The sequence below is a fragment of the Symphalangus syndactylus genome, chromosome 15, assembly GCF_028878055.3.
Source record: "Symphalangus syndactylus isolate Jambi chromosome 15, NHGRI_mSymSyn1-v2.1_pri, whole genome shotgun sequence".
Lineage (NCBI taxonomy): Eukaryota > Metazoa > Chordata > Mammalia > Primates > Hylobatidae > Symphalangus > Symphalangus syndactylus.
The window spans coordinates 82,618,035-82,645,272 of NC_072437.2; the positions used below are offsets into that span (position 1 = coordinate 82,618,035).

General features: G+C 39.4%; 1 protein-coding gene across 1 annotated transcript in view; it reads left to right on the forward strand.

Annotated features, from left to right (window-relative positions):
* GTF2F2 (general transcription factor IIF subunit 2) overlaps window positions 1-27,238 on the forward strand; it is a 171,120-nt gene that overhangs the window by 87,101 nt on the left and 56,781 nt on the right. The gene's annotated exons all lie outside the window — the stretch shown is intronic.

Consider the following 27,238-nt stretch of genomic DNA (forward strand, 5'->3'; position numbering starts at 1 on the left):
AAGCAAATAAGAGTTTCTTTGGCACTAAAGAAATTTCAGTATCTGGGCTGCTGTTTATTTGAGGTATTTTAGGCTACTTTGTTAATACATCCCGGAATCAAAGTTTTTAAACTACATTTTCTAGTTGTCTTTATAAATTTGGATTCTTTAAAGACATGTAATAAGATCTTTGTACTATTTTATTTTCCAGGGCTGTAATTTTTCCATAATAAATACGTATCCAAAATACTGTAACTGGGCCAGGCATGGTGGCACATGCCTGTAATCCCAGCACTTTGGGAGGCTGAGGTAGGTGGATCGTTCAAGCCCAGGAGTTTGAGACCAACCTGGGCAACATGGAGATATTCTATCTCTACAAAAAGATAGAAAAATTAGCTGGGCGTGGCTGAGGTGTGAGGATTGCTTGGGCCTGGGAAGTGAAGGCTGCAGTGAGCTGAGATCACCACTGCACTCCAGCCTGGGTGACCCAGTGAGACCTTGTCTCAAAAAAAAAAAAAAAAAAAAAAAAAATTGTACTGTATAAAGCAAGTGTAGTTGCCAGAATATCATCCTATTCTCTTGATCTATAGAGAAATTTTTATAAACATAGACACTTTGTTAGAGAGTTTGTTTCAGGATCTTCCCCTGCCCCCTAAATTTTTATGTGGTTAACATTTTGTAATTAGTATTTAAAGATGCTGATTGCAAATTCTTGATACTCCAAATTTTATGACGTTCAAAGAGTCAGCAATTTTTTAAGCCCTGAGGAAATATATTATACCTGTTTCATAGTTTATTTTTAATGTGTTTTAGCCCCATGTGATTTAGAATTATACTTTTTTTGTTCATTCATTCAGTACTTACTATCTGCCAGGTGCTTTCTTAGGAGTGAGAGAAATAGTAAACAAAGCAGACAAAAATCTCTGAGTTCGTGGACCTTCCATTGTCGCAGATTGTAGGTACACTGAATCGGTAGTGGAGAAGACACTGCTGAAGTAGTGGTAGTGGCCTGTTGGATATCAGCATTCTCATCTATATAAGAGGCCAGTTGAGCTGGATCATCTCAAAATTTTGCATCATCTTTAAAAGTTTCCTTCTTTTGTCAATTAGATTAGACTCTATCTTTTGAGAATGACATAGACTTGTTCTCTTGTCAAATAATTCCTCTAATTTAAATATGTCCTTGGGACAAATAAAAAAATGACAATCAAAATGAAAAATATTTATAACAGAAAATAGCTTTGGAAAACAGGCAGAAGATGTTTCTTTCATTGTTTTTAGCTTATAAAATTTATTGTATAGTAGTAAATTTTTGAAGTCTTTTTGAAAATTTATCTCTTCATATAACTACTGAAATTGAAAAATGCAAAATCTGGTTACCAAGCTGCTTACCAAGATCTTTTTCTGTGGCCCTAATTTTCTTTAAAGGGTTCTAAAGATTTCTGATGATGAGATCAGACAGGTCACCTGCTGTGTTTATAAAATGGCTGCTTTTTTCCTGCCAAAAAAGAAGTGAAAATTGTTTAGCCTTTCAAGTGTGCTGAAAGATCAGCTGTTACATAGTCATGCACTATATAAGGACATTTGGTGGTCTCATAAGATTACAGTACTGTATTTTTTCTGTTCCTTTTCTGTGTTTAGATACAAAAATACTTAAAATTGTGTTATAGTTGCCTACAGTATTCATTACAGTAATGTGTAGCAGAGTATACCATCTAGGTTTGTGTAAGTACACTCTATAATGTTTGCACAACAGTGAAATTGCCTAACAATGTATTTCTCATGAGGTATCCCCATTGTTAAGCCATGCATGACTGTATTTTAATCTTAAGTGACTTAGAAAAAGAAACAAGTGGTTCAGGAGGATCATGTGAGTTTCATAAAGTAGGTGATGGATGACATAAGTCTTGAAGACAGCATTTTTTTGACCAAGCGGAGAAAGAGATTGGGTAAGAACATTCAAAATAGACATGCACAAAGACATGGGAAAGACTTTAGGGACCTGTGTGTAGTTCTATAAGCCTGGAATGGAAGAATTGTTTGAGAGGATGGCAGAAGCTCCAGCCCAGACCTCTTTCTTCAACATCAAACATACATACAAAAGCCGGGTTGAATGTCTGATAGACATTTCAAATATGTAAAAAACTGAACTCCAGATCTTTCCTGCAAAACCCCCTCTACTAGTACTTTTCTTGTCTCAGTTAATACCAACTCTGTCCTCTCATTTTTTCAGTCCAAAAACATTAAACCTTGGTTTAGTCTTAGTTCTTGACTCCTCTCACACCCCACATTCAATGTGTCAGAAGAATCTTGTTGACTGTCCCTTCAAAATATTACACATCCATAGTCTGATCACTCCCATGAACTGCCATTATTTCTCACCTGGATTACTGCAGTAGCCTCCTACCAGAGTTCCTGCTTCCACCCTTGCCCCACTGTAGTCTCTTCTCAGCACAGTAGCCAGGGAAGTTCTTTTAAAATCTAAGTCAGATCATGCCATTCGTCTGTTCAAGTGTCACTTGCAGTGCTTCCTATATTAATCAGAATAAAATCTAAGTCCTTAATAATGATCTACAGGGTCCTATGTAATCATCCTACCACTGTCTACACCTTCTTGCCATCCTCATCTTTTTCTTCCCTCCCCTCCACTCATTCTGCTCCAACCACACCTGTCTGCTAACAATCCATGAGCCCTCCAGGCACACATCCACACTGCAGCCTTTGCACAGACATTCTTTTCTGCCTGGAACAGCCTTTCTCCAGATAAATGCATGGCTTGCCGCCTCACCCCTTTCATGAGGGCCACCACTTTTTCATGAGGCCTACCTTGACTACCCTACCTCTTTCTATACTTGTGTTTTCTTCATAGCACACATCACCTTCTACTAAACTATGTAGTTTACTTATATTTATTGCCACGTTTTCCCTCCTGCAATTTAAGTTCCCATGAAAACAAAGTTTTTCTTTTTCTTTTTTGACTTTATTTTTTGTGCATGTCTATTTGGCTCACTCATTTACATACACACACTTGTCTACAATAGTTGATTCCACTTAGTAGCTAGTCAGTAAATATTTGGTGAGTGAATGAATGGCACAAGATGAGGTTTAAAATGTTAAAAGAGTCTTAGATACTATGGTAAGAAATTTGGACAGTGTGTGCTATAACTATTAAGGAGGTATGGAAAAATTTTAAGCTGGGTGGAATCTAAAGGGATTTGTATTTTAAATAGATCATTCTGGGCATAGTATAAAGATTAGAAGCTGGAAGATAAGCTTGAAGCAGATATAATAATCCAGGTTCAAAATGTCTGAATGACTAAGCAAGGTGGTTCTAGTCAGAAGGGAGATGAGAGTCTCTTTTGAGGATAGCTGGAGGTAGAGCCAATAGGACTTAATGAACTTGCTTCAGACTTTTTGGTTGTGGAATGGGAGATTCTTCTGGTTGGTGGTGGCTCTTGTGGCCTAGCTGTGAATATCCCAGTTTGGCTCCCTGCTGTCCTGTGCATTGCAAGGACAGTTTACACTGATGAGAGGAGAGGGATAGGGAAGTTTTTGTAGTCCCCATGTCCATTATAATTTAATCCCGTTTGGCAGTTTACATAAAAGACTCGAAGCAGAAAATACATAAAATTGTAAGAATGGTACCAAGGTATAAATTATCAAAATAGCAAACTAATTTGTCATGAATTATTTTATTTACAATTACCCAACATTATCACTAAGGTGAGGCTCAAAAACTTTTTTCTGTTTTTTTTAAAACTGTGAACAACATGGGTTTGAAATTATTTTTAAATATTTGCTTATTTATTTATTTATTTTTAGAGACAGGATCTCACTATGTTGCCCAGGCTGATCTCAAACTCCTAGGCTCAAGTGATGCTCCTACCTCAGCCTCCCAAAATGCTGGGATTATAGGCATGAGCTACCACCATACCTGGCCAAGCTCAAAAAAAAAAAATTTTTTTTTTTTTTTTTTTTTGAGAGACTAAGTTTTACTCTCGTCGCCCAGGCTGGAGTGCAATGATGCAATCTCAGCTCACCGCAGCCTCCGCCTCCCGGGTTCAAGTGATGCTCCTGCCTCAGCCTCCCAAGTAGCTGGTATTCCAGGCATGTGCCACCATGCCCGGCTAATTTTGTATTTTTAGGAGAGATGGGTTTCTCCGTGTTGATTAGGCTGGTCTTGAACTCCTGACCTCAGGTGATCTGCCCACCTCAGCCTCCCAAAGTGCTAGGATTACAGGCGTAAGCCACCACGCCCAGCCCACGCTCAAAATTTTAAAGAATCATAAGATACTATTCTTATTCCAGATAGTTTAGTCTTTGAACCTGAAGAAACACACACACACACACACACCACACACCCCCACATGTGCGCACGCACACACTCAATTACCCTACTACCTAAAGGATCTGTTTACAGACAATGTCGTGGAGGAAAGGAATAGCAATGTGGTAGTGTTATTGAATGTAATATGGAAAGACAGTTTTCAGATGTAGGTAACATTAAAGTAGAAGTGTTTGAGAACAGAATTGGTAAGTCTGAGATATTCTATACCTAGATTTTTCATAAACATGTTCACAATTTTTCAGGGCCTCCTTCTGACTGCATAGTTTTTAGTCATATTCAAGTTTTTTGATGGTCTGGCTCTTGTCTTACTTGTCTTCGTTTTCAGCTATTCTCTTTTACATAGACATTATATAGTTATAGCACACTACAAGTTCTTATCCCACATATGCTTGGCACTTTCCCATCTTATGCCTTTGCTACTTAAATGCTGCATCTTCTACCTAGGATTGATTGATTGATTTTTTTCTTTCTTTCTTTTCTCTTTCTTTCTCTTTCTCTCTCTTTCTCTGTTTCCCTCTTTCCCTCTTTCTCTCTTTTTCTTTCTCTCTTTCTCTCTTTCTTTCTTTTTTTTGAGACAAGTCTTGCTTGCTCTGTTTCCCAGGCTTAAGTGCAGTGGAGCAATCTCCGCTCACTCCAGCCTCTGCCTCCCAGGTTCAAGCGATTCTCCTGCCTCAGCCTCCCAAGTAGCTGGGACTACAGGCATCCTCCAGCACGCCTGGCTAATTTTTGTAGTTTCTTTTTTTTGTTGTTGAGACGGGCTCACTCTGTTGCCCAGGCTGGAGTGCAGTGGTGCGATCTTGGCTCACTACAACCTCTGCCTCCCACCTCCAAGCGATTCTCCCATCTCAGCCTCCCGAGTAGCTGGAAGTACAGGCATGTGCCACCACTCCTGGCTAATTTTTGTGTTTTTAGTAGAGACAGGGTTTCACCTTTTTGGCCAGGCTGGTCTCTAACTCCTGGCCTCAAGTGATCCATCCACCTCAGCCTCCCAATGTGCTGGGGTTACAGGCGTGAGCCACTGTGCCCAGCTAATTTTATTTATTTATTTTTTTTTTGAGACGGAGTCTCGCTTTGTCACCCAGGCTGGAGTGCAGTGGCGCAATCTCGGCTCACTGCAAGCTCCGCCTCCCGGGTTCACGCCATTCTCCTGCCTCAGCCTCTCTGAGTAGCTGGGACTACAGGCGCCCGCCACCACGCCCGGCTAATTTTTTTTGTATTTTTAGTAGAGACGGGGTTTCACCGTGGTCTCGATCTCCTGACCTCGTGATCCGCCCGCCTTGGCCTCCCAAAGTGCTGGGATTACAAGCATGAGCCACTGCCCCCGGCCTCTTTATTTATTTTTATTTATTTATTTATTTATTTTTGAGACAGAGTCTCGCTCTGTTGCCCAGGCTGGAGTGCAGTGGCGCCATCTTGGCTCGCTGCAAGCTCTGCCTCCCAGATTCACACCATTCTTCTGCCTCAGCCTCCAGAGTAGCTGAGACTACAGGCGCCCGCCACCACACCCGGCTAATTTTTTGTGTTTTTAGTAGAGATGGGGTTTCACTGTGTTAGCCAGGATGGTCTCAATCTCCTGACCTTGTGATCTGCCCACCTTGGCCCCTCAAAGTGCTGGGATTACAGGTATGAGCCACGAGGCCCCAGCTTCTACCTAGGATTTCTTTATCTACCTCCTACCGAGATCTTTCTGAGCCTTTAAAACCAACCCAGCATCACTTACTCAGCAAAACCTCCTTATAGTTTCTATTCCCCACCCCATTTAGGATCTTCCATTCCTGTTTTCTGCATTCCCACATATTTAAATGTTTATTCTTCTTTAATGTTTTGGGAATTCATAGTTGTGTCCTCCACAACGTTATGAACTTCATGAGAGCAGAGACTATGAGTTTTATTTTTCTTTCTTCTTTCCCTCTTATTCTCCCTGTCTCCTTTCCTTCCTTTCTTTTTTTTTTTGTATAAATATCCAAAAGTATTTATTGGATTGAAATAGAAATGGCAAAGGTAGGTACAGAAATATGGGAATCATCAGCATTCAGCTTCTTTATTAATAATTTTTTTATTTGGACTTACTTGAAACCTGGACTTTAGTTTTCAGTTTTGTATATATGCATATTTTTTTTTTTTTTTTGAGACGGAGTCTCGCTCTGTCGCCCAGGCTGGAGTGCAGTGGTGCAATCTCGGCTCACTGCAAGCTCCACCTCCCAGGTTCACGCCATTCTCCTGCCTCAGCCTCTCTGAGTAGCTGGGACTACAGGCACCCGCCACCACGCCTGGCTAATTTTTTTGTATTTTTAATAGAGACGGGGTTTCACCGTGGTCTCGATCTCCCGACCTCGTGATCCGCCCACCTCGGCCTCCCAAACTGCTGGGATTACAAGCGTGAGCCACCGCGCCCGGCCTATATATGCATATTTCTGTGCACACGTGTGCACATGTCCCTTGCTTTGAGAAGGAGAAAGTGATTTCAAAATAAATATAAAAACATTTCATCAACAATAAATCTGTTTTTCAAAATATAAAGAAATGAATCTTCTATTTATAGAGGACTAGAAGAGAAAGCCTTTTCATCAAAAAAGACCTATTCTTAAGTCAATGAGTCGCTTTTCTTTAATCAGTGAGTTTTTACTGTATTATATTTTAGTAACTAGCAGCTGAACTACATTCTTGGAAACATAAATGACTATCACAAAGTGTATTTAACATTTATAAATAATGATCTTTAAGAATGATTAGTCTTATTTTAGCAGGAATTTAATTTTAGTAATTCTTACAGCTCTCTGCTGTTAAATTTTGGCTGATAAATTAGCCAGATGTTATGAGAATTATAACCATATTCATCAATTGTAAGTTAGTAAGATTCTGTCATTCATTTAGATAAAGGTGGAAATTAAATACATACTTACATACTAGTAAATACATACACTAACCCCAAGAAATATGTAAACCCTTCAATTGATGAAATTCAGGCCAAGAAAGAAATGATTTCTTTCATCAAATCCCCTCACATAATAAAAAATCCTCCAAAACTCCAGTTAGCCACCAAGAAAATCTAAAACTAACTAAATAAAAACCTAATGATTTTGTTTGCTAGTCTTAAAATTGTAACAGCCTAACTTTTCATATTGAGAAGAAAAAAGTGTTCTACTACTTCCCTTACTTTTTCTTTATCTGACATTAGTTTGGATTAATCTGAATATTAGGAGAAAAATTATTTTGAATTGGTAAATATAAATATACTTAATATCACATCATGTCTGATGTATTAAACTGATTTAATTTTGATTATTTTAAGTGTAATTTTTATTTCAGCCTCTTGAGCTTTTCCCTAGTCTTTGAATGGTGGCTTATGTGCCCACTCTATAATTCATATTGTACTTTGTTAAGTATAAAGGAACATAAATATAAGGCAATCATCCTAACATATTTTCTTATAGGAAAATCATAGAAATATGAAATTATATGGCTTTTTGACTTCTGTATGTTTATGTCACTAACTCTTCTGAAAATACTTGTCTTAAAAGTTTTTATTTTTATTCCAGTGTTTGTGGATTTTTTTCAAAAACCTAACAAAACCTTTCTCCTATAGGAACACAGGTTCCCGTATGATTATAAAACATTCAAATACTAGCTCAACTATTGAATGGGATACAGGTTGAATATCCTAAGTCCAAAAATCTGAAATCATTTCAAAATCCAAAACTACTTGAGCACTGACATGATGTTCAGAGGAAATGCTTTGAGAAGTGCTCATTTCAGATTTCAGATGTTAAGGATGCTAAGTTTAATGCAAATATCCCCAAATCAGAAACATTGCTGTTCCAAGAAGTATAAGCTGAATTATAAATAGGATGGTCATATAATTTATCATTCCAAACAGGATACTTTTGAGAATGAAAGCAGGCACTAACCAGGGAGGATACTACACTGAGACAACAGTTCCAGATGAACTGGGACATATGGTCATTCCCTATATAAGTAGCTCAGGTACATAAAAATACTAACCTAAAACAAGAAATAAAAGATAGGAGTCAAATAGTGAAAGTGCTGCCAGTTAGAAAATTCATACTAGAAATTCTAGATTAAAGCAAACCACTCTGGGTGCATTTTTTTTTAATTTTTTTGTTTTTTTGTTTGTCTTTTTTTTTTTTTAAGATGGAGTTTTGCTCTTGTCACCCAGGCTGGAGTGCAATGGCACGATCTTGGCTCACTGCAACCTCTGCCTCCCAGGTTCAAGCAGTTCTCCTGCTTCAGCCTCCTAAGTAGCTGGGATTACAGGCGACTGCCACTATGCCTAGCTAATGTTTGTATTTTTAGAGATAGGGTTTTGCCATGTTGGCCAGGCTGGTCTCAAACTCCTGACCTCAGGTGATCCACCCAACTCAGCCTCCCAAAGTGTTGGGATTACAGGCGTGAGACATCACACCTAGCTGTTTTCTTTTCTTTTTTTTTTTTTAATTAAACACCCAGCTGTTTTGTTTTCTTTTTTTTAATAAAAAAATTTAAAGTTCAGGGAACAAGAAGTCCTTCTGAAGAACTAAACCAATTAAAGAAGGCAACTGTCTCTGCCATAAGTCCATCCTTGTTCTCACATTCTTTCCGCTTGAAATACTTTTTCTTTCTTTTTTTTTTTTTCTTTTTTTTTTTCAATTGAGACAGGGTCTTTGTCACCCAGGCAGGAGCGCATGATAAAATCACAGCTCACTGCAGCCTTGATCTCCCAGGTTCAAGTGATCCTTCCACCTCAGCCTCCCAAGTAGCTGAGGCTGCAGGCACTCACTACCACGCCCAGCTAATTCTTGTATTTTTTGTAGAGCCAGAGTTTCGCTATATTGCCGAAGCTGGTCTGGAATTCCTGAGCTCAAGGGATCCGCCCACCCATGGCCTCCCAAAGTGCTGGGATTGCAGGTGTGAGGCACCATGCTTGGTCGAAATGCTCCTTTTTAATTACCTATTTTAAAGTGAAGGATTGTGTTGAAGAAGCTGGATGTCTCCATTAAAATGCACTAATTTGTAATGTAAAACATTTTATAAATGGTTGTAATAAAAGTATAAAAATACCTTTGGGATAAAACTATAACAGAAAACTAGGCAAGGTGTTTTACCCAGAATTTTTTAAAAGACTAAAACTGAGCCAGGCGTGATGGCTCATGCCAGTAATCCCAGGACCTTGGGAGGCTGAGGCAGGTGGATCACCTAAGGTCAGGAGTTTGTGACCAGCCTGGCCAACATGGTGAAACCCGTCCCTACTAAAAATACAGTGAAATTAGCCAGACGTAGTGGCAGGTGCCTGTAATCCCAACTACTCGGGAGGCTGAGGCACGAGAATCACTAGAACCCAGGAGGCAGAGGTTGCAGTGAGCTATCGCACCACTGTGCTCCAACTTGGGTGACAGAGCGGGACTCTGTCTCAAAAAAAAAAAAAAAAAAAAAAAGACTAAAACTGTTTGTTTCAAGAAAGACTCCTTAGGGAGACTCAGTGGTAGAGATCACCCTCTTTCCTCTGAAGAGCCATAGCAGCTGTCTCTTTCACAGCCTTGAGCTGTAGACTGCCCCTGAAGATTTACTATTGTGATGAGACAAGGACTTCCAAATGGTTGTAAAAGCTCTTGGGAATATGTATAAAGAATGAGGCCTGGTGCAGTGGCTCACACTTGTAATCCCAGCACTTTGGGAGGCCGAGGCTTGAGCCCAGGAGTTTGAGACCAGCCTGGGCAACATGGAGAAACCCCATCCCTACAACAACAACAAAAATTAGCCAAGCATGGTGGTGCACGCTGAGGTGGGAGGATGGCTTGAGCCTGGAGGTCAAGGCTGCAGTAAGCTGAGGTTGCACCACTGCACTCCTGTCTGGGCAACAGAGTGAGACCCTGTCTCAAGAGGAAAAAAAAGAAAGCACTGGAATATTTTGAAAAACTCAAAGGTTATACATATATTTGTATATTTCCTTCTTGTGATCTCTGATATTTTCACTTTAAGATGGGGGAGCGGAGGAGTTTTTTCAGTAGTTAAGTGTTGTCTCACCCTGAACATCTCTTGTTTTCTTTGGAATTTCCCATCTCTTCTGCCTGCTCTCTTGTGTTCCGTGGTTAGTGACTCTCCTGACATACCCAAATGTGTGATTTTTAATATGTGGGGCTGTAAGTCTTTTTTAATCAAAGTCTTGTGTTTGTTTTTTTGTTTTTTGTTTTGTTTTTGAGATAGAGTCTTGCTCTGTCACCCAGGCTGGAGTGCAGCTGTGTGATCTCAGCCCACCGCAACCTCTGTGCCCCTGGGTTCAAGCAGTTCTCCTGCCTCAGCCTCCAGAGTAGCTGGGATTATAAGCACGCGCCACCACACCTGGCTAATTTTTTGCATTTTTAGTGGAGACAGAATTGCTCCAAGTTGGCCAGGCTGCTCTCGAACTCCTGACATCAAGTGATCCCCCCCGCCTGCCGCTTCAGCCTCCCCAAGTGCTGGGATTATAGGCATGAAGCACTGTGCCGGCCCAAAGTTTGTTTTTGTTTTTAAGGCTATAGAACAGGAAGTTCCTTGTGGGGGTCTGACCTCATCTTATTCTGCTGCCATTTTAACTCAGGTGTGCACCATATCAAAGCCAGCCATTTTCACTCTTCCCCAAGTGCATCAAGTGCTTTCATGTCCCTAAGTATCTGCAGTGCTCTTGGTTGCTTTAAGATTCAGCTCAAATGGGCTGGGCGCAGTGGCTCACACCTGTAATCCCAGCACTTTGGGAGGCCGAGGCAGGTGAATCATGAGGTCAGGAGTTCAAGACCAGCCTGGCCAAGAGAGTGAAACCCCATCTCTACTAAAAATAGAAAAATTAGCTGGGCATGGTGGTGGCCACCTGTAATCCCAGCTACTCAGGAGGCTGAGGCAGAATTGCTTGAACCTGAGAGGCGGAGGTTACAGTGAGCCAAGATCACGCCACTGCACTCCAGCCTAGGTGACAGAGCGAGACTCCATCTCAAAAAAAAAAAAAGGATTCAGCTCAAATGGGAAATCTCCCTGACTGTTTCTCTTCACCCAGAATAAGTACCATGTCCACCAAACTCCTGCTACACTTTTTAAAATAAACCATTAATCACATTTTGCTTTTTATTTTACTTTTATTACTTTTGTTTCTGTCTGTGCTAGATTGTGAGCCCCTTGAGGTCAGGGACTGTATCTTGTTCATCTTCATTCTAACAACTTTATGTTCAGTTAACACTAGTAGAGCAACAAAAGATGAGCATTTTAAAGTTAAGGATTTATAGTTATACCTTGGTTAATGAATCTCCAGAATTGATACTCTTTTTTAGCTATGTTTAAAATTCAAATTATAAGTCCTGAGAAGCAGTATTGGCGTGTGGTGGTGTTTCTACAAAGCCTTACAGCTTTGCAGGATAAAAATACCTCAGCACACAGTTTCTCTTTGTTCACTCACAGTTGAAAATCAACAGGGTTAACCTTAGGCGAAACTATGAAGTATAGAAAGTTTGTCTTTATTATTCAGGCATCTCCTGTTTTCACTTTTTCCCCTTAGCAATGTCTGTCTTTAGGTGTCTACTTTTTATCTTGTTCTGATCTTTTCTAGCCTGTCAATTCTGGATATATTTTAAGAATGAATGGGCATAAGTCAAACTGGGTATTTGGTTTTAAACCTTTTATTACTACGTGTGAAATAAAAGCCATTAGATTACCTGTTCAAGTAATTTGAGTAGGCAGATTTTTTTTTTTTTTTTTTTTTTTTCTTTTTTTTTTGAGACAGAGTCTCGCTCTGTCGCCCAGGCTGGAGTGCAGTGGCGCAATCTCGGCTCACTGCAAGCTCCGCCTCCCAGGTTCACGCCATTCTCCTGCCTCAGCCTCTCCGAGTAGCTGGGACTACAGGCGCCCGCCACCACGCCCGGCTAATTTTTTATATCTTTAGTAGAGACGGGGTTTCACCATGGTCTCGATCTCCTGACCTCGTGATCCGCCCGCCTCGGCCTCCCAAAGTGCTGGGATTACAAGCGTGAGCCACCGCGCCCGGCCGGCAGATTTTTTTCTCCCCATGGGAAAGAAAGAGAACTCACTGAAATTAAACCATTTATAGATTGGCCCCAAACACAAAATTAAGGAATCGTTTTAGTTTGCTGGAGGATTTGTCACCAGGACAACCATCTCTGCTTCGTGGGCCAAATGGGCAGATCTGACCTAGCTGCATTTGTTAGAGATCTGTTCTGAGGATTTAAAATGGGTGCTGAAGGTGACCCACAGAAGTGACCAAATTCCCTTAGGCAGGAGCAGGACGGTCACTAACTAGTCCATATGGCATCTTTGTACATATTAGGAAAAGGTGCTCCTTCCTCAAGTGTTTTTATTTTTATCTGTCAGAAAATTGTGGTAATTTACAGATTTTGTTAAACAAGAAATTACTGCCATCTGCCAGAAAATTGACACGATAATTGCCATCTCTCATGTGAATGTGCCCCTTTAACACAGCATCATTGTGCACTATAAAACAGGCTGATGTAGGAAGGGGCTGCACCCTCCAGTTTGCTGCAGGCCAATGTGTCCTATTTTCTTACCAGTTTACTTAAAATTTAAGTAATTTCAAATAAACTTGCCTGTCCTTGCAGGCACTGGAATTTTCAATTCTTGGTCTTTGATTTTTCTGAAACATTTGGAAATGCAGGAAAGATACCACATGTTCTTTGTTCAAGAAAAAGGGTCTCATTTAGGGAATTGAATTGATGGGGTGCCGAATGGTCTGGGATTGTTAAATGCTGTTAATCAAGTCTTTAGCTTACTATTAGGAAGAACTAATTTAGACTTTGGGATGATCAGGATTTAAATATTCCTAATAGTTTGTCACTGACAGTACAGGAACACCTGACTCCTAAGTGTGTTACATTCTATCTGTCTTGCTTGAGACTGTAATGCAGTTGCCATGGGATGTATTGTAAAGAAAACTTGAATTATTTAAGGAATCTTTGAGTTTATTAGTAGAGAAAGAGAAGATTTTTTTTTTTCTTAAAAAAAAAAAGGAGGCTTAAAGGAAATGACTTTCAGCTAGAATGGTTCAGCCTGCATAGTGGGTCCCTCACTTTTATGTGGCTTCATATTATATGAATTAGAAGTTCTTTTTCGTGACTATCCTTTAAAAAAATAAATCTCATTTCTTTTCTCACAAAAAAGAAAATTGAATCACAGAAAAGTTGTGATTTGCCCAAGGTCATGATTTGTAAATGGCAAAGCCGGAATTTGAACCCACATCTGATTGATTCCAAAGGAATCACATGACAAGGTACCTCTTTCAGCTTTCCGTTTCAAAAGGTTGCCTGGCTTATTCGTAGGAAAAGAGAAGGGAGCAACTGGTACTCTCTCTCTCCTCCCTCTTACTGAATGACCTTCAAAGCCCCACAACTTAAACCAACATTGTTAGTACCATGGTTCTGTTACATTATAAAATAAATACAAGATTCATATAAGATGTAAAACGGTCTCATTCTTTTAGTTTGGAATTTTTATCTAATTTCTGATTTTTTAATTTAAAAGCGAACTTCGATAGCATGATTGAATTGAATTGCAAAGCTCCATATTTCTGCAGGAGAGGTGGGACATTAAATGATTTTACGAGTCTGTGAAGTTTAATTTTCTGAAGTTTATGTGAAATCTCTAATGCTGTGGGTAGTTTTAATGAACTAGTAGTTGTGCTGTTTTGAAGATCTACTAATCTATAATGTACCCCAGATATTTCTGTTGTCATATATTGTACACTTTTGTTTTTATGACTTGAAAGCCTCAAAATGTCTAAAACCTTTTTCTTTTAATGTGTTATATATTTGAGGAAATCCCAAAGGAAGGAATTAATAATGTTCAGGCAGAAACTTTTCAAACTGAAAAATAGTACATGTCAGAAAAACGGGAAAGGATGACATATATGGGCGTAGTGAGGTTACATAAAACAAAATATGCCAATGAATGGTATTCCCAGTAGAACGCAGCTCCATTAGGGCAAAGACCTTTTTTGTCTGATTCATTTATGGGTGTGTGTCTCATGAATAGAAGAGTACCTGGCACCTAGTAGGTGCGTGATAAATACTTGTTAAGTAAAGAAAGGAATGAAAAGCGTGTGATTTGGCTTTATGCATTTGTGTCCTACAGGCTGCCCAGGGTTTGATCACAATGAGTCTTTTTTTTTTTGAGACGGAGTCTCGCTCTGTCCCCCAGGCTGGAGTGCAATGGCGGGATCTCCGCTCACTGCAAGCTCCGCCCCCTGGGTTCACGCCATTCTCCTGCCTCAGCCTCCCAAGTAGCTGGGACTACAGGCGCCCGCCACAACGCTCTGCTAATTTTTTTTGTATATTTAGTAGAGACGGGGTTTCACCGTGTTAGCTAGGATGGTCTCGATCTCCTGACCTGGTGATCCACCCGCCTCGGCCTCCCAAAGTGCTAGGATTAGAGGCTTGAGCCGTGACCGGCCGAGTCATTCTTTTTTAAGCTATTGCATGCCAAGTTGATTTATCTGCTTTTGTTACTTCCCTATATTTCATAGCTTCAAAGTGCCACTTATTACTCGTTTGTTTAACAGATGTTTACTGAGCATCTAGGGTATACTAAGCAGTGTAACATTAAAAAACCAGATCTTATGTTTCTTGGAAAATTGATCATACTAATTTAATGTAACTAATAATTTAGGGTATTATTTTATGCTGTGTGAGAAGTTGGCACAGGCAGTAAATACTAGATTTCAGAAGTCAAACTTCATCATATAAGTATTTTCCATACTTATACTACCATATAAGTATCAGTAGACTTTGACTAGATAAAGAGTGGAGGGAGGGCTCCCAGGCAGGACTGGCACAGCCTAACCAGGGAAGGGATAAAACAATAGCAGTGTTCTGGGAAACTTAGTAGAGGTCATCCTGGTAAAGCAGAGATGGACAGAAAAAGGAATACATAGAATTGCCTGGTCGGTTGGGCTGATGGTAGTGTATTTTGTGCCAGACTGAACGGGCTAGACTTGATCTAGTAAGAGTCACTGATTGAGTGTATTTTACTCCGAGGGGGCTTCCTAGGTCTCCTTCAGGGCTCTGTCCTTGGTACAATTCTCCTCCTTTGGTTACTGACCTTAGTCATCTTTGAAGGCTCCTACTTATCGTCTGAACTTTTGCCTCCTACGTTATCTTGGTAAGTGATCCCATCCACTTAAAATGTATGTGTGTGTGTTTGTGTCTGTGTGTGTATATATAGAGAGAAACTCCAGAATTTGTATCTCTGGCCTAGACCCCTCTAGACCTCTCTCCTGAGCTTTATACTCATATACACCCTTCCCCTTCAGAGCTCTACTTGGATGTCTCCTTCGTGTTTTAACTTCACATGCGTAAAATTGAATTCTTGGTTGTTAGCCTACCTCTAATGCAGTGTCCTCCCTGCCCCCAGTCTTACCCATTTTTTATGCAGTTTCTCAGGTAAAAAACCTGGGAGTTATCCATGATTCTTCTTCTTTTCTTGACAAGACACATCTAGTCAATGACCAAGTCCTGTTAGTTGTACCAACACAATACACCCTGAATCCTACTACACTAATCTAAGCTGCCATTTTTGCTCCAGAATATAAGTTCAGGACTGACTATATAATCTGCAGGACCTAGTGCAAAATGAAAATATGGGGTCTCTTGTTCATACATTATTAAAAATTTCAAAAAGACCACTGAAGGACTTATCCATGTAACCAAAAACCATCTGTACCCCCCAAAACTATTGAAATTTTAATAAAAATCAAAACAGTGACAGTGGAGCATTAAATCAAGCTCAAGGCCCTTCCAAGTGGGGGCCCAGTATGACTGCACAGGCTCCCTCTCCATGAAGCTGGCCCTGCCTCCACTACTGCAGTAACCTCCTAAGTAGTAGCTCCTTCCTTCCCCCTGTGGACCATCCCTCACAGGTCAGACTCATTCGTGTAGATCTAGTCATACCACTTCCCTGCTTATTGCAGTTAAAATAAAATGTACAAATCCTGCATCATCTGGCCTTCAGAACTTTGATCTGATCCTGAAGCTTTTTCAACCTCTTCTTCCACTACACATCTCATTCATTAGACAGCAGCCATAGTTGCCACCTTTCGTCCATCAAAAAGAACAGGAATAGTCCCATCTCAGGGCCCTTCTTTCTGCCTAAACACATATCTTTCTCCAGATCTTCAGTTGGTAGCCCCCTTGCAATCATGGAGTCCTCTCAGTTTATATGGAACCTCCTCAGATGGGCCTTTCTCGACCACTGCTAGGTGAAATAGTATAGACTTCTCCTCGCCGCCAACACCACCACCACCACCACCACCACCACCACCACCAACAACAACAACAACAACAACAACTAATTATGTGCTATGACATTACTCGGGTTTATTGTATTCTTAACACTTAACATTGTGTGACTACCTTAATTAATTAATTAATTATGACATATCGACTGTATCTCCACCACCTAGCATAGTGCCTCATACATAATAGTGCTCAGTAAGTATTCATTGCACGAATGAATGTTTATCATAACCTTTTTAGCCTTTTTCATTTTAGGAGATTTATCTGAAGTTAACAGTGTTTTTCAGTTAACAAAAGGAATTCATACAATACAAACAAAATCCTTTGGGATTTTGTTAAATTTATTTGGGAATTTAACAAGGGCCCTTCCCTTAAGTTTTTTATTTGTTGAGTCCTTATAAAATTGAATTGACTTTTATTTAATGTATTCCAAGTTAATTTTAGAATCTCAATGAAAGAAGCCCCCTTCTCTTTAAAATGGCATGTCTTTGGTATAACATATCATGATACATAAATGTACTTTAGCTTGGATAAGGAATTAAAGATGTCATTTCCTGTTAGAACTAAGGTTAATACTATAGGGTGAGCACATTTTTTTTTCCCTCAGAATCAATATTGTAATACCAAGGGTTTTACAGCCCAAGCTTCAGAAATGCATGTAAACCCATTCAGTAAACCTTGAACATCTATTATATAATAGACACTCAGGAATGAAAAGATGAATAAGACATTTTTCCTGCCCTTGAGTTATTCACTGTAGATAATTTGTTCTTTGACATGCAACATCCTGTGTAGTTTCAAAAAGATAAATACTAAACCTGCTTCATGAACTATGGCTAGATCCTTTAGCTTTTAAGACTTGATTTTGGCTGGGCACGGTAGCTCACGCCTGTAATTCCAGCCCTTTGGGAGACCAAAGCAAGAGAATTGCTTGAGCCCAGGAGTTCGAGACCATCTGGGCAGTATAGTGAGACTTCATCTCTATAAAAACCTTAAAAAAGCAGCTGAGGGTGGTGTGCGCCTGTAGTCCCAGCTACGCCTGTAGTCTCAGCTACTCCTGAGGCTGAGTTGGGCCGATCACTTGAGTCCAGGAGGCGCCGGAGGTTGCAGTGAGCTGAGATGGTGCCACTGCCCTCCAGCCTAGAGGGGAGACCTTGTCTCAATAAAAAAAAAAAAAAAAAAAGAATAGTTGATTTTTGTAATCCAAAATGATGCAGTTGTATAGGAGAAACAAACACGTGCACGCATGCACCCCTTATGAGGCTAATGTGAACAAGAAATACATAAAATTAATTTATAAATCTGTTGTTTACCAATCCTGTTGGGTACGCACACCAATTTTGGAGGGAGTGGGTGTGGTGACGGCCAAATGCTGTTGTTCACAGCATTTTCAGTTCTTATTACATAATTATATTTAATGCCATATGGTGTTTTATTGTAGTTCATTAAATTACTAGCAGTTTATACTTCTATTTGTGTTATCATTAACATATTTCAGTAGCACATTTTTTAAATACAAAACTTAGATATTCTTTTTTCATAAAAAAATTATTCAAGATGAAAATAACTGATAGAATACTGCACTATGACTTTTCTAGAAGTAATCCCCTATGTCAGCTCTAAATGGTGAATAAATGACAGTACTGTGCTTTACAGTCCTTCAAATACATAAAATAAGAACTGTTGCTAAGCATGTTAACAAAGAAATAACTAAAAATCTTAAAGGACGTCTTGTCTTGAAAATTATCTCTGTTGGTTTGGTAGATTAATACCATTTTCCCTTCTTGAGACTCTAGAGGAGTAAGTTATTTCTAGTAATTGGGTTTTCAAAATAGTTATTAAACTCCTTTAAAAGTTTGTAACTTAAAAATTTTAATTCACTTTAATGAATGAATATCTTTCTAAGCTATATTATATATTAAACTGTATCCATACTTCATAAAGAGTTTGTTGAGAACATAATCTAGCTTTCTCTATAACTTAGTTTTTCATATGAATACCCATTTTTTGATTATGTGGCCAATGCCTTCATACACCATCAAGAAGAGTAGGATTATTTGCCCCTTTACAAGATGGCCCCAGAGTATTACGCTTTGCAAGTCCTTTGAGAGTTATATGTAGTTCTTCAGTCCTCTCTTATCAGCTGTCATTTTGTCATGTTGATTGTGTTACTGTCTGTTGCAGCCTCTCTCTTCCTTCTGATTTAGTGTTTTTAATTTCCTGTGAGCAAAGAATCCAGTTTAAAAATTCCACTAGAATGAATAGTGTGTGTAAAAGAAGACTGAATAGACTCTGAGTGAAGGTCTGATGGGCTTGCCTATGAGTCAAGTGTTCAGAGCTGTCATGGTTGGCGCTGTGACATCTGTTTTGGTTGCTGAGATGCCCTTTTTTCCCTTTTTCTTTTCTGATTCTAGTTAGGGCAGATGTCATCGCATTTAATAAATCACAAAATAGAAAATATGTAGAATATCTCATTTTAGTTGGAGGAACACTCCCTTTGGGTCACTTGGTCTTTGTTGTTAATGTGATACACTTGTACCATCTATCTGAAACTCAGATATATAATAAAGTATTGCTAATTAAATTTCCTGACATCTTTCCAAGTGTTTTGCTGTGAAAGTGAATCATGCAAGTAAATGAACTCTATTAAGCTGTTGATTGCCAAAGCTTGTTTTTCTGATTTTTATTCAAATCTCTATCATGGATGAAGCATGCAGTTTTAAAATCAGTTCAGTGTTGACAACATATCAAGATATTCTGCAGTCAATCCCAATGTATATTCATGAAGCCTCCAACATATTTTGTGGGGTACCATCTTTGTCAGGCATTGTGCTAGGCACTGTCCCTGCAGTGAATAAGATACAGGATTTCTGTATTTATGGGGCTAACATAGTACCCAGTTCTCAAACTTTCATGTTTGTGTATACAGATCAGCTGAGGCCTTCACTAAACTGCAGATTCCATGGCCTGGCCCCCATAGGTTTTGACTCAACAGGTCTGAGTTGGGACTAGAAATACACATTGCTAATAGGCAGCCTGACAATTCCGATGTAGGTGGTCCTTAGGACATATTTTGAGAAATATATTCTATAGTCTGGCAGATAAATAATTCTTAACAAAGAGGTACAACTTTCAGATAATATATGGACAAGAACAATATAATGTCATATTCGACCTGGTTGCCATTTCATCTGTAATTTAAACTATCTTAAAACCCTATTTTTGAAATCAATCACTTAATGTTTTTCCTTATGACCCTCATGTTGAGATAAAATGACTAAATACTTTGGTTGACTTTAAATATCATTTCTTATTTCTTAAATACCCTACCAATAATTAATCTTTCCTATAAGAATAATGTTGGCCTGTTGGCCAGGCATCATGGTAGCATACGCCTGTAGTCCCAGCTGCTCAGAGGCTGAGGCAGGAGAATCACTTGACGTGGAGATTGCAATGAGCCCAGATAGCGCCATTGCACTCCAGCCTGTGCAATAAGAGTGAAACTCTGTCTCAAAAAAAAAAAAAAAGAATAGCATTGGCCTATGACAAGCTGTCTCCCAAAGACAACCATGATTAGAGAGCCAGAGCAAAGGCAGAATATTTCCACCAAAGTACTTCTTTAAAAATGAAATGTCATAGACCGTATCTTCAAATGCATTTAAGAAGTTTCCCAGCTATATCTTGATATTTTGCTACAATGGATTATCGTCATATAACCCTTAATATTGGGACAGTGGTGCCTGTTGTACTTATTTATTTCAATAAATTTTATTTCCTCATTGTTTGTTACAGGAAGTTCAATTTGAATTTCTTCATCAGCATTATAATCAATCTTATTGTAATTAACTCAACAAGTATGAAAGAATTGGCAGATTCTGTTGGAATTAGGAAAAATGCATCTGTTTTCTTTTATGGGCTGTGATAGTAAAATACATGGTGATTATATCAGGAAAAAAAAAAAGAAATGTCATAGAATATATCTTGAAGTATGCACCAGAAATTGGGTCAGTGGTTGCCCCCAAAGAGAAGGTCTGGGTGGGTAGGGGAGACTTATTTATAATCATGTATCGTTTTGTATGATACGAATTCAGTACCATGTGACTGTATTACCTAACCAAAAGGAAATTTGAGGCTGTATATCAAACTTATGCTATTGGTTGTAATTTGTGTAGCTATCTCTTAACTTTCTTTTCTTTTTGGTAACTTTCCCCATCAGCATATCTTAGAGGGTGGGCCTTTTCCTCTTATAAGCACTTTATTTGAATAATCCTTTCCTTCAGAGATTTGAGATGGCACTTTAAAAGTTTCATTCTTATACATCATAGGGTCTGTTTCTAAGCAGTTTTTTCCATTCTATCATTCCAATCTTATATCAGAGACATACTATTTTGATTATTGTAGCTTAATATATTTTAATGTGTTAGAATATTATAGTCCCCATTGTTGTTCTTCTATTTAAATGTTTTTCTTAATTCTTCTTACCTGTTTGGTCTTCCTTGTCCAAATTTTAGAACACTTTTTTTCCCCAGGTTCAAAAATCTCCAGTAAAAATTTTTTGTTCTGAATCTATAAAATTAGTTGGGAAGAATTCACTTCTTAGAATATTTAATCTTCCCATTCAAAAACACAGCTGCCTATTCCTGCCTTCTTTTATTTATTTATTTTTTATTTATTTATTTTTTTTTTTGAGACGGAGTCTCGCTCTGTCACCCAGGCTGGAGTGCAGTGGCCCGATCTTGGCTCACTGCAAGCTCAGCCTCCCGGGTTCACGCCATTCTCCTGCCTCAGCCTCTCCGAGTAGCTGGGACTACAGGCGCCCGCCAGCACGCCCGGCTAATTTTTTGTATTTTTTTAGTAGAGACGGTGTTTCACCGTGGTCTCGATCTCCTGACCTCGTGATCCGCCCGCCTCGGCCTCCCAAAGTGCTGGGATTACAAGCGTGAGCCACCGCGCCCGGCCTCCTGCCTTCTTTTATATCTTTCAGTTACAGTATATAGTTTCTTCTAAGAGGGTTGAACCTTTTTCTGGTAAGAGTTGTGTATTTATAGTTTTGTTGCTATTGTAAATGTGTTTCTTTAAAAAATATAAGCCTGGGCAACATGGTAAGACCTTGTCTCTACAAAAAATTTAAAAATAAGCTGGTCATGGTGTTGCACACCTAGAGTCCCAGCTACTGGAGAGAAACAGGAGGTCCAGGTGGGAGATTTCTTGAACCTGGAAGGTCAAGGCTGCGGTGAGCTGTGACCATGCTACTAGCCTGGGCAACAGAGTGAGACCTTGTCTCAAAAATAAAAAATATTATATAGCTGGATTATAGGAAAATTATTTTTGTATATTTGTATTATTTCATTTTTCAATTTTTTCTTTTTCTTTAAGGTATATAATTATATTGCCTGCAAAAGTATATTGACATTTTAAAGGTATTTATTAGCATATGAAATTTAGAAGAGCATATTGTTGAGTTTTATATAGATATATATTTTCATATTCAATTAAAAATATAAGATAAAATTTCCAGGTTATTGATCATAGATAGATAGTAACTTATATATTCTGCTTCAGTTTATCCACAGGGAGAGCAAAATTCAGCATTGAAGAACCTAGGTTATAAGGCTGGACAATTTTTCTAAGAATAGCAAATGATTTCACAGACATATACATATGTGAAAACATCAAATTGTACACTTTATCTACAGCTTATATGTCACTTATACCTCAAAACTTTTTTAAAAAACAAGTATCACAAAACTTTTGCTTGAGTTAGGCTTTCTCTCTGATAGTCTTGCCTTTATTTGCTTTCATTGAAGAATTCTTTAAAAGTTTTTACTGATGTATTTTAAATGGAATATAGATCAGTAGTTAATGTAGTCCCTGATAGGTGACAGACATTCTGAATGTATTAAATGAAATGTAATTAAATGACATATTGGGTTATTTTTCCTTCTTTAACACCATGCTGGTACTCACTTTTTAGGAGGCTGTGGGAATCCTGAGTCCTCTGCAGTACAGAGATGAGTAAAGTGCATGGGGAAATGGCACAAATGCCCAGGGAATAAGGGAAAAATTTTCTGGGGAGGTGATGGCCCAAGGGATGAGTTTGCCGTACAAAGAAGGGGGACTGAAGGCTAGAAAACAAGGTGACAAATCCTAGGAATTACCAATGAAGAATCCTTTGACGTTCCAGAAGCTCTTTCATTTGGTTGCTAGTCTATCTTGCCCACCCCTCCAGTAGGTTGTAGCTTTTTCCTTTTCATTTCTCGAGCAGTACCTGACACTGGGCCAGACTTACATTAGGCCTCCAGAAACCTCTTGAGATCAGTGGCATTTGTCCGCTTACCATGCTCACACACCATTCTTCCCTTTAACCCATGGGCACTGAGCCGCTTCTCCTCATCCCTTGGGTATCGTTCTCCCTAAACACCAGTCTCTGCTTATCCTGCCCCATTCTCCTTATTGCTGCCAGAGTTAATCTTTTTTTTTTTGAGACGGAGTTTCGCTCTTGTTGCCCAGGCTGTAGTGCAATGGCATGATCTTGTCTCACCGCAACCTCTGCCTCCCGTGTTCAAGCAGTTCTCCTGCCTCATCCTCCCGAGTAGCTGGGATTACAGGCATGCACCACCACGCCCAGCTAATTTTGCATTTTTAGTAGAGACAGGGTTTCTCCATGTTAGTCAGGCTGGTCTTGAACTCTCAGCCTCAGGTGATCTGCCCATCATGGCCTCCTGAAGTGTTGGGATTACAGGTGTGAGCCACCACACCCAACCAATCCTCATTTTTAAATGAACCCTGCCTCAGCCTCTCGAGTAGCTGGGATTACAGGTGCCTGCCACCACACCCGGCCAATTTTTGTAGTTTTTATTAGAGACAGGGTTTCATCATGTTGGCCAGGCTGGTCTTGAACTTCTGACCTCAGGTGATCCGCCCACCTCGGCCTCCCGAAGTGCTGAGATTACAGGAGTGAGCCACCGCGCCTGGCTCTTCCCCTCTGCTCCACTCCCCGCGCTCCCTATTTTTCTCTCCCACTGTCTCTTCTTGAGCTTCTGTGGATTGCACACCCTTCCTGAAATTTACCACCCTTTTTTTGCCCCTTACTTCCCCCCACCTCCCACCACCACTTTCTTTGTACAGCAAATTCCTAGCAAGGCTATCACCTCCGGAAAAGCCTCCCTATCCTCCTCCAGGCAGCTGCCCCCTCTTCCCGTGTGCTTCACTTGTTTCTCCATGGCAGCTCTTCCTACACACTGTGATTATACTTATCTCTTTAAGCTGTTGGGAGATGGTAGAGATGTGATATTGGTTTGAAATTAGAGGCTTTTGTTGGGGATAGAAGGAGGCTCATGAGAAGATGGTATAAATATGTATTAATATTTAATAGAAATTAGAGAAGTTGTGAAGAATCCAGCGTGAAGAAAAAAGGTGAGATAGGAAAGATGGTGAAGGCCAGATGTTAGAGAGCTGTCGACAGAAAGGAAACCTGGCCAGAAGAAAAAATGTAGTGATGTAAGGATGCATTTTGTCATCTCTTACATTTTATCTGAGAAATATTCAGAACACTTAGAAGGACTAATAGATACAGCTCACACCCTCCTCTTCTCCTCTCCCCTGCCCCCATACTTTCAGTTTAACAAGGAAAGTAGAATACATAAAAAAATAGAGTAAAAGTTTAATAATGGCAACCTATGTGTGGTTAGGGTGCTTAAGTATGGTAGGAGAGGCCTGGCGCGGTGACTCACGCCTGTAATCCCAGCACTTTGGGAGGCCAAGGTGGGCAGATCACTTGAGGTCAGGAGTTTGAGAACAGCCTGGCCAACATGGTGAAACCTTATCTCTACTAAAAATACAAAAATTAGCCGGACATGGTGGCACACACCTGTAATCCCAGCTTCTTCGGAGGCTGAGGAAGGAGAATCGCTTAAACCCATGAGGCAGAGGTTGCAGTGAGCCGAGATCGCGCCACTGCACTCCAGCCAGGGCAAGAGAGCAAGACTCTATCTCAAAATAAAAAAAAAAAATTAACAAAAAGGATGGTAGGAGAGGTAACTCCAGTACTAATTGGTTATGTCTTAAGCAATGCTGGTGAGAAAGCCATTCAGATAGAAAGTACTGGAAAGGCAGAGGGTGTACTGGAAAGTACTGGAAGGGGTGGTTGGAGGAGAATCTTTTGTGTGGTGGTGTGCACAAGTTACTAGGGTAAAGAGGACAGGATTGCAAGGACTTTAGTAGGAGAAATATGGGAGGATACGTTGAGGTACTTGGTAAGCATGGCTTTTCCTCTCAAGGTTTACACATATAGAAGCAAGGACAAAAACAACCATAGCATTGTCTTGTATTTACTACAAGTCGGAAAGTTGAGTATATTGCCAGTCTTTTTTTAAAAATAGTCTGGTAGTTTTATGAAAAGTCTAACTAAAGCTAGTTACTGCTTATATATTGTCCATTTTGAGATACAGTTGTTTACAGTGATATGTTATACATAACTAGCTACATGTCATGTAATTATAACTTTACTTTGAACTAGGGTTTTTATTTATGTGGCATTGTAACATGAAAAGGTCACAATACCACTACCATCTACTAAAATGTAAGAATATCTTTTGTTAGTTCCTACACGGTGTCAGCTAAAAGTTCTTAGTGACAATGTAAATTCATAAGGATAAGACAGAAGTGTTTAGGTTTGGGTTTTTTTTAGTTTGCAGCTTTTGTGGGGTTTTTTTTGCAGCTTTTGTTTTTTATAAGATTGGAGTAGAAGTATGTAGAATACTAGATAAATAATTTAACTTCTTCAGGTTCAACTCTTGTATTAATTGTTTGTCATTGTATCACAGAAGTTCATCTCCAGCTTTCATTTTTTAATTTTCATTCTTATTCTTCTATTTACTTATTATTATTTATTTATTTTGAGATGGAGTCTCGCTCTATTGCCCAGGCTGGAGTGCAGTGGCACAATCTTGGCTTACTGCAACCTCTGCCTCCCAGGTTCAAGCGATTCTTCTCCCTCAGCCCCCCAGGTAGCTGGGACTACAGGCGTGTGCCACCATGCCCAGCTAATTTTTGTATTTTTAGTAGAGATGGGGTTTCACCATATTGGCCAGGCTGGTCTTGAACTCCTGACCTCATGATCTGCCCACTTCGGCCTCCCAGAGTGCTGGGATTACAGGCATGACCCACTGTGCCGGCCTATTTTCATTCTTGAATTTAAAGTTACATTATTCAAAGTTGAAATATGTACAGAAATTCTCTCACTCCTATTCATCCTCTCAATGGAGAGAGAGAGACCATATGGCCTGCAACCACGTCCACAGAGCAGTGAAGCAATAGGGAGTCCTCCTTTCCTGTTTTGCAGTCCTGAATGATACTCCCAATGGCTTTCACTCTTTAATAGCAGTATCAGTACCACAGCTGGTCGTAAATGAAGGTCTTTTCCTTGAAAGGGTGACTACTCTTTCTCTCATTTTTTTTTCCTGGCTTGATTTGTCTCTAGTTAGCACAAGAATCCCAATTTTAATTTTCAAACAGCATATTAAAAACTACCTTCTCTTTTAAGAATTTTTCTATGAATCCCAGCTCACATTGGTAGCCACATACTGCCAGGAATTTCCCATCTATTTTCTAGCATTTAAAGTTTCATGGAGTCACTAATGAGGTAGCCATTTGCTATATTTACTTAGTCACCATAGCAACATTGTCTCAGTTAGCGTATGCCTGGGTAGCTTCCTGCAGTTTGACATGATATGCAGCTAATAATTCTGATTTCTACTCAGAGGCAACAGGAATTTTGCAGAATAGTATTTTTAAATTTGCTGAATAGAAGTTATTTGATCCCACCGTTGTATTCCATTGGCACTTATCACATAGTCATAGGATTACAGAATTTTAATTTGAAAAAGTGATTCATACTTATATATATCAAAGTAGCTGGCTGGAGAAACATGGCCTCCATCATCATAAGCAGCTTATTGAATTTCTAACCTAAACATTTTTAGGAGTTGAAGTTGATGATCAGAGTATTAGAAATTGAGATTGTTTAATCATTTTGGGTGCTTAAATAAATAATTCTGGTTTTAAGACTTCAGTTTTTAGTATAATGTGAAAATTGAAAATACTTCTTGGCTGGGCATGCCTATAATCTCAGCACTTCGGGAGGCTGAGGCAGGAGGATCACTTGAGCGCAGGTATTCAAGACCAGCCTGGGTAACACAGTGAGATCTTGTCTCCACTAAAAATAAAAATTTTTTAAAATTAGCTGAGTGTGGTGGCATGTGCCTATAGTCCCAGCTACTCAGGAGGCTGAGGCAGGAGGATCACTTGAGTCCAGGAGGTTGAGGCTACAGTGAGCTATGATCACGCCACTGCACTCCAGCCTGGGTGACGAGCAAGACCCTGTCTTAGAAAAAAAAAAAAAAAGAAAAATACTTCTCATTACAGTAATTTTTCCAGTCTTTATTCTATAATTTCTGTTAGGTCAGCCTCCTTGAACTGCATTACCTCATTCCTTTCTACCCACCCACCATAAGTTCCTTTAGTCATTACTAAAACTAACAGTTACATAAATATATTTTTACTTTTTAAATGTATCTCCTTCAGATTTCACATAGTATAAGTGTGTACTTTGCAGAAAATACATTTTCTT